This window comes from Hippopotamus amphibius, chromosome X (assembly GCF_030028045.1).
Source record: "Hippopotamus amphibius kiboko isolate mHipAmp2 chromosome X, mHipAmp2.hap2, whole genome shotgun sequence".
NCBI lineage: Eukaryota > Metazoa > Chordata > Mammalia > Artiodactyla > Hippopotamidae > Hippopotamus > Hippopotamus amphibius.
Genome location: NC_080203.1, coordinates 112,116,062 through 112,125,035, shown reverse-complemented (window position 1 = coordinate 112,125,035; position 8,974 = coordinate 112,116,062). Strand labels below are relative to the sequence as shown.

General features: G+C 37.3%; 1 pseudogene; it reads right to left on the bottom strand.

Annotated features, from left to right (window-relative positions):
- Positions 1-212: 212 nt before the first annotated feature.
- Positions 213-5,711, bottom strand: LOC130842548 (inosine triphosphate pyrophosphatase-like; annotated as a pseudogene).
- Between the last annotated feature and the right edge of the window lie 3,263 nt (positions 5,712-8,974).

Here is an 8,974-nt window from a genome sequence, read left to right as displayed (position 1 = left end):
TAGAGACATGGATGGACCTAGAGACTGTCATACAGAGTGAAGTGAGTCAGAAAGAGAAAAACAAATATCGTATATTAACACATATATGTGGAGTATAGAAAAATGGCACAAATCAACTGGTTTGCAAGGCAGAAATATAGAGAGACACAGATGTAGAGAACAAACATATGGACACCAAGTGGGGAAAGTAGGGTTGGTAGGGGATGAATTGGGAGATTGGGATTGCCATAAGCAAAAAAATATCAGAATGTACACTTTAAATATATGCAGTTTATTGTATGTCAATTGTATCTCAGTAAAAGTTCTTAAAGAAAAAAAAAATCAAGTTAACTGTCTGGAAAACACTGAGACCATCAAAAAGGGAACAATGAAATGGAACAAAGTTTCTAAAAGCCTCTCGTTTTTATCAATATAAATACGATGAAAGGATGATTGTCATTTCAACAGTTTATTGAAAATGTTCACATGATTGCCATGTCCTAAACTGTGATATTTACTATTATTTTGGCTTTTTAGATAAAGGGCAGTACAGTCCATGAAAGCTGAATATAAGGTATGGACAAACCAAGATCATTCATTTTACACAGTAATTATCCCTAAAGCAAGAGCTCTACTAGGGTATTCCCTTTGCAGCAGAGGGGTCATTTTATCTTAAGGTCATGCCTACCTAGATTTCCCCATTCCCTGATGTTAACATCAATAACCCATGCTGGGATTAATACAGCGTACCTTCCTAAAATAACCTTCTATTACAAGGTTGGATAGTTCTCAAAACCGCCTTCAATATCAATCTTATGTAATGATGAAAACACAAGGTTAGAAAGTTGAGGTTTAGTATGAATCTCTGAGATTCTTCTTCATAATAACATGGGATAATAATGACTCAAGGTCATGAGAGAATCTGTAACTTGCTATTGATTTCTTCAAACTACAGATAAAATATGAAACTCACAAATTAGGCAAAGTCTTCATAGACAAATAACATACAACTCAGCTTAATTACTGTCCTGGGGGTATAAGTAAGCTCACCTTGGATACTGTATTTCTTCAGAATTTTGACAGTGTTTGGTTTACTTTATCCAATCTGGAAAATTATTTATTTTGTGCTTATTTTGAGAAAGATATACTATGAATTATTCCTCATATATAAAAGTAAATGTTACATAAACCATGCTAATGCTAGGATAACAATATAACACAGTGCAAAGAGAATCATATTTGAGGTAAACACATTTGGGTTCAAATCCTGGCAAGGCTTTAGAAAAGGTAATTTTCCAAGTAATTACAACCATTTATAAAGGGTTAAATGGTATGTCTCTCACAGGATCGATGCAAGGATTGTGAGATTACTTAAAATCACCAAGCAGGTAATTGGTGCTCAAATATCTTGTTCTCTTTCAGTCTCATCAGTAACAACCTGTGGATTGTTTGAAAGGCTTACTGTGTGTATGGCTATTTAAAAGCTGGAACAATTTAGAATTTAAGACTACTTTTTCAAATGCAGAGGCAGTCTAAAAACTTTGAAGTGAAATGTGATTACGATTCTTTCATATGTCAGTTACTTAAGTGAAAGAGAGAAAGAGAGAGCAAAATTTTCCAGTATTGTTTATAGAGAAAAATATATACTATGTCTGATCTGATTATGAACAAATTATGATTACAAAAGTAGAATACATTGTATAAAATGTACTATTTTATGTATCACTATATATTATGATATTCCATATAATGTATTATAGGCTAATTTTATATACTATACTAAATATTATACTAAATAATTAGTATTAGTATACATAATATTACATACATATTATGTAATATTCATTAATATATATTATGACCCACTCTATGGTATATAATTGTTTATCACTATATATCATCACTTGTATTTTTATTATCACTTATAAGTTAATATATTAGGTCATGTGTTGTACATTATTTATTACATATTTATATTATTGCATGTTATATATTATATACTATATACGTTTGTGGGGATGGATAGATAGATAGATATGTGTATATAAAATAACCACTTATTACTGCTTTGTTTTCCCCAATTAAAGAAGCATCCTTTAATTCTCCTACACTGTTGGTGGGACTATAAATTGGTGCAGCCACTACAGAGAACAGTATGGAGGTTCCTTAAAAAACAAAAAATAGAGCTACCATAAAATTCAGCAATCCTATTCTTGGGCATATATCAGGAGAAAACCATAATTCATTTTGAAAAGATACATGCATCCCAATGTTCATTGCAGCACTATTCACAATAGCCAAGACATGGAAGCAACCTAAGTGTCCATCAACAAGCGAATGGATTAAGAAGATGTGGCTCATAAATACACTGGAATATTACTCAGCCGTAAGAAAGAATGAAATAATGCCATTTACAGCAACATAGATGGACCTAGAGAATATCATACTACGTGAAGTAAGTCAGACAAAGACACTTATGATATCACTTATATGTGGAATCTGAAAAAAAAATGATACAAATGAAATTATTTACAACACAGAAATAGACTCCTAGAAAACAAACTTATGGTTACCAAAGGGGAAAGGGTAGGGAAAGATAAATTAAGAGTATGAGGTTAACAGATACAGAACACTATATATAAAATAGATAAACAACAAGGATATCTTGTAATAACCTATACTGGAAAAGAATCTGAAAGGAATACACACACACACACACACACATATATGTATAACTGAATTACTTTGCTGTACATCAGAAACTAATACAGCATTGTAAATCAGCTATACTTCAATTAAAAAGCATCCTTCATTGAATAAGTATATTAAACCTAGAGACTATCATACAGAGTGAAGTCAGAAAGAGGAAAACAAATATCGTATATTAACGCATATATGTGGAATATAGAAAAATGGTACAGATCAACAGGCTTGCAAGGCAGAAATAGAGACACAGATGTACAGAACAAACATATGGACACCAAGCGGGGAAAGTGGGGGGGCGGGGGGGGGGTTGGGGTGGGATGAATTGGGAGTTTGGGATTGCCATACATACATTACTAATAAGGAAAAAAAATACCAAATTGTACACTTTAAATATATACAGTTTATTGCATGTCAATTATATCTCAATAAAAGTTCTTTAAAAAAAGAAAGTATATTAATACATTTTCAAAGATTTTTTTATACCAGTAGCTGCCATGTGTTAGGAAAAATAGGTTGAATGTTTTTTGGAATCTCTCATTTATTTAATTTTTTGTTTCTAAGTTTTATACTTGATTTTAAACAAGAGTGGTGGAGTGGAATCCAATCTGTTGATCACAAATATTCTCCCTAGTTGATCTGAACATTTCTCATATTTGTATATCATAAATGATAGACCTGTATGCTCGTCTACTTGAATTATTTTAATATTACCAAGTACTCTCTGTGATTACAAAACATTTAGATAAATTTAGTATTATGAACTCAGACTTTTTGTTCCTAAAACAGTATGTAGTGATGAAGCACTCACATGTCTCTTATTCTTAATTTACTGAGCCATAAAATCACACTTTTTGATATTATAATGTACACTTTATTACAACTTGAAAATTCAATTTAAAAACTTTCTCTTGTTGCTTCAGGATTGTACTTGCAGGCTTTCAAAATATCTGTGACACTAGAAAGGGTCAAATGTTAGTTTTCTGTACAAAAAGAAGACACTAATATGCATCTAAAAATAATCCAGAAAAATGAAAAGCCAAAACAGTTCTTTCAAAGTACTATAATTACCAGCTCACAAAGTTTCTCCCCTGCATCTCTGAAAACTCACAGTTCATAGGAGGGAGCAGAGTGAGGTGGGAGAAGCACAGGCTGAAGAGTTTAATGGACAAGTGTTAGAATCTCATTCTGGTACTTAGGAGCTGTGTGACCTTGAGCAAGTTACATCACCTCCGTATGCCTCAGGTTGTGTTTATTTCTTTGTTCATTTCCTTTTCTGCAAAACTGAGATAATAATGACTACCTGAAATATTTTATAGAGGTATAATGTGTATAAAATATATAGCATAGAACCAGGCCTAAAATCTGCAATGAATAAATTACTGTTTATACCCATCTTGGTTTGCAGTAGCCTTTCAACTGGTTTCTCTACCACCAGGCCTCCTCAACAATCCATCCTTTGCTGAAACTCCTTACTCTATAATGGATTCTTTTTAATTTAAAAATACTTTATTGCTAAAAAATGCTAGCCATCATCTGACAATGCAGGATTGCCACAAACTTTCAATTTGTAAAAACATAATATGTGCAAAGCTCAGTAAAGCAAGGTATGCCTGTAAATGAATAAAGAAAAAAGTGGTATATACATACAGTGGAATATTATTCAGCCTTAAAAAAGGAGATCCTGTCACATGCTACAACATGGATGAAACTTGAGGACAGTATGCTAAGAGATAAGCCAGTCACAAAAAAATAAATAAATACTGCAGGATTCCACTTATATGATGTAGCTGAGGTAGCTGAGCTCTTAAAAACAGAAAGTAGAGTGGTGGTGGCCAGGTTCTGGAGAGAGGAGGGGAAGGCAGAGTTATTCAATGGGCATAGTTTCAATTTTGCAAGATGAGAAAGTTCTAGAGATCTGTTGCACAACAGTGAACACTATTGTACACTTAAAAATGGTGACGATGATAATTTGTTACCTTTTTTTTTTTAACCACAAAAATTAAAAATCTAACCAGGGAGGGTAAAGTAAAACATCTGTGGACAGTCCCTGGTGGAGTCACTGGTGTAGTCCTGAGCAGAAAGGACAAAGCAGAGAAGTGATGTGCCTGCAGGTATACTCCTGCCACAGGGATGGAATGGATGGTCTGTGGGGGGAGCAGGCCAGCCCAGAGGGTGGTCTGGACCCTGTGAGAAGCAGCTGAACCTACGGTCTGATAGGTAAGCACGGGGGCATTGAAGGGCAGCTCTGAAAGGAATGAGTTAGGGGGAGAAGGAAGATTCTATATGAACATCAAAAGTTGGAAAGGCTGTGAGATGTTCAAGGGAAGCTGTTGCCTCAGCAGTGGGATAAGGAGATTCAAGCTTGGAGAAGGCTGGGCTGTAGATGTAGCTCTAGGAGTTGTCACCTTCAGTTTCCACATCTGCCTCTCAGGAGAGAATACAGTGCAGAGCTCTGGCTATACGAGGCCCCAACAGCTGTGAGCCATTGTGGGTTTCCAAACGCTGGACTCAGGAGTCCAATAAGTCTCGGGATTGACGGGACTTCTAGCTGTGGTACCCAGGGGCGTGCCCTCCCCACCATGGTCCTGCAGCAGCAGCATCGCGGGTCACAGCGCCCTCTGGTGGCACGCGGGGGAACGAGCGTGGATGTGCACCGAGGTCCGGCCCCTGAGAGCGCATGTGCAGAGTGCATAGGCCACTTTGTCTTGGAACCCAGCCAGGAGCTGATGGCGACCTTCAGGCTTTAACTTCTCCGGAAACCACTTTATGTAGGGGCCAGGGAGGCCCCCAAGGGCATTGAAGCACAGACAGGTGTCCTCCACCAGTACAGGGCCCTGCACCTAGCGAGCTGCTTCATGACACTTTCGAATGGAAATCTCGTCAGGCTCTCCTTGGTACTCTGGCAGGTCGATTTTCTGGGCCACCAAAGTGCATGGAAACTTATCTCCTAGAATCTGACTGACGTCCTCCAGCTTCCTGGAGTTCCCCGTGACAAACATGATCTTCCCTGCCAAGGAGGCCGCCATGGTGAGCCCCAGCTACCTGGCAGGCACAACAGAAGCCCCTCTGCTTCGAGTCCTATAATGGATTCTTAATTAACTTGTACCAACCAGCCACAATACTTCTACCTTTATTTTTAAACATCCCCCCCGCCCCCATAATAAACTTAATGTTGAAATAAATGGGCCTACTCACTTTTCTTTCATTCAAGTAGGCAATCGTGGCCCATGAAATTCAGATATAAATATTTGGAAATTTCCCAAAAGGAATTTATGAAAATGAACTCTGTATACTAGCACTATGCTAGACACTGAGAAGTGATAAAAATACATCAGAAACAAATGCTATTTTCAGGGACACCAAGCTTTCTCTCTTTGGAGAATAGTTTTGTTTACTTAATTTTGTTTTTAACTTGTTTAGGACTGAAAATCAAATATAGTTGAATATTTTCCAAATGTTGGTAATATAACTGTCCAAGTCTCAGTTTTATTCATCTTACTAATATTAAAAGCAAGAAAGTCTGAAGTGTTGAACTTCATTGTCCCTTTAGTCTTTAAGCCCAAAAGCACACAGAGTTTAACTTAATTCACGACAAGCCTTGCAAAGCAGTAGCAATGAAGAGCTTTCAGTACATGGTAATGTAAACAGTATATGCGTGAAAATATGTGTGTTCATAAATACACTGTTAAATGAAACTAAGCTCTCTCTTCATTAAGCCATTTGCTCCACGTAATCCAAAAAACAGAGATAAGAACATAAAATTCTCACATTTGTGACATTTGTATGCTATCCGTGGCAGAGAGAAAGCACACAGTGCAGAGGAAGCTTATATGTGTGTATTTTACATGTTGACAATAAATAAATTGAAAGGCCAGACTCATTCATTATAATATAGATAAATTACACAGAGAGATTGGAAACTGGATTCCTAACTCTTGCCAAAAATATTGTAAAATGTATCCAGATTGCTCCAAATTAGTAAGACGATTTGTTGGAGATACTATATTGCCTTTCCATATGCTCAGGCTGCCCTCTTAGCAGCTCAAGAGAAAAGGGAGGAGGGATACAAATTGGGTTAAAAATGGCTATTCAACTGGGTTCTGCTTTCTACCCATTTCCTTGTATTCCGATGCTCTGAAATCAGTTGAAAGACTAATATGCCTTCTCTGCTAATGGAATTCTTTTCTAATTCTTTATTTTCTCCTGGACCTGTAAAATCATTTTATAGTGCCTTGGACATTCCGAAGTGTAGCTTTAGTTTTTATCACCTGTGGTATTTAAAACTCCATTAAGTACTAGACAGGTAGCCAAAAGTGTACAAGAGAATCAGGCCTCTGCCCCAAGGAATTTTGCAATCTTTAAGGATTGCCAAGGCAAACCTTTTGACAAAGGGATTAGAAGTCAGACGGGCCATAAGAGTTCATCTAGTCTAACCACCCAACAAAACTAGCATCTGTATTTACAGATTCCAGAAAGGTGATAAACCCACCAGTGATGTACTTTTCCAGAGAGGACAAGTTCAGTTCCTCATTTCATTGTTGCATACCTTCAGTTACTAGACAGTGCTAACCTATACTGAGCAGAAATTAGCCTTCCTGTAACTTCTACCCTTTGGTACCCTCTTGTGTGTCAAAGGACCATTTCCTTTCTCTATATGCTAATATATCCTCACGTAAATTTATTTTACAAGCAAAAATGTGCATTAACAGCTCAAATGTTTAGTGTCGTGGAGTAATTTAGAATCAAAATTATGTATATTAATTTTTAAGGAAATATTTTTATATTAAATAGAAATTCAGCATCTTAAATGGAATATTCTGGACATAATTTGTATTTTGCCCAATGGCTGTAGGTTATCACCATTATTAAAAGGAATTATTGTATTGTGTTCTCATATGTTGATGTCTTCAGGTTTTGTGGGAGTTGGTAGAAAAAGTTGTCCTTATACTACATATTCTCAGGATGTTTACCTTTAGGTCTTTGTATATTTTTTCTGTAGATTTTTCCCTTTTGTTTCTTAGTATCATATTGTATGATCTTGATCCCACCACTGTGCCTGCCCCTAACTGAAACCCTATGCTTCTAATCTTATGTGACTTTAGAAATTAGATAACCAAACTCATTATGAAGGTATCTAAAAGTGCCTTTGAGTGAGAATTTCTCATAAATAAAATACATAAACTCATACTATGTGGTGAAGAGACACTGAGGGGGCCCTCATGATCCCTGCATCTTGGTATCTAAGCCTTTGTGTATTCTCTTCCTCTTGAGTGTGAGCAGAATCTGTGACTTACTTCTAAACCATAGATTATGGCAAAGGTGACAGGAAGCCACTCCCTTGATTAGGTTACATTAATGTGCTGTGATGGGATTTTATAGATGTAATTAAAAATGATAAATCAGTTGATTCTCAGCTATCAAAAGGGAGCCTAGGACTTCCCTGGTGGCACAGTGGTTAAGAATCCACCTGCCAATGCAGGGGACATGGTTCAGTCCCTGGCCTGGGAAGATTCCACATGCTGTGGAGCAGCTAAGCCCATGAGCCACAACTACTAAGCCCACCTGCCACAACTATTGAAGCACACACGCCTAGAGCCTGTGATTCCCAAGAGAAGCCACCACAATGAGAAGACCGTGCACCACAACAAAGAGTAGCCTCTGCTCGTCACAACTAGAGAAGAGCCGGCACACAGTAACAAAGACCCAAAGCAGCCAATAAATAAATAAATAAATTTAAAAAAAGGTGGGGGGGAGCCTGTATGAGCCTGACAATCAGGTGAAATCCCTTTTGAGAGGGATTGGCCCTCCTTGAAGTTAGAGGCTCTCTCTCCAATGCTGGCTTTGAAGAAGCAAGCTGCCATGTTGTAAGAGGCCTATGGTAAGGCTCATGTGGCAGGGAACTGCGGGCGGCCTCTAGCGCCTAAGGGTAGCTCACAGCCAGCAAAAGTGCTGGGACTGTCAGTCTTACAGCTGTGAGAAAATGAATTTTTCCAACAACCCAAAGAAGCCTGGAAGCATATCTTTCTTCAGTCAACCTTGTGATGAAACCAAAACCCTAGTCAGCACCTTGATTGCGGCCTTGTGAGACCCTGAGCAGAGGACACAGCTAAGCCATGCCCAGATTCCTGCCCCACTGAAACTCTAAAATAACAAATGAGTGTTGGTGTAAGTTGCTAAGGTTATGGTAATGCATTTAGCAACAAATAAGTAATATTCTGTAACAACCTAAATGGGAAAAGAATTTGAAAAAGAATAGATACATGTATATGTATGGCTGAGTCACTTTGTT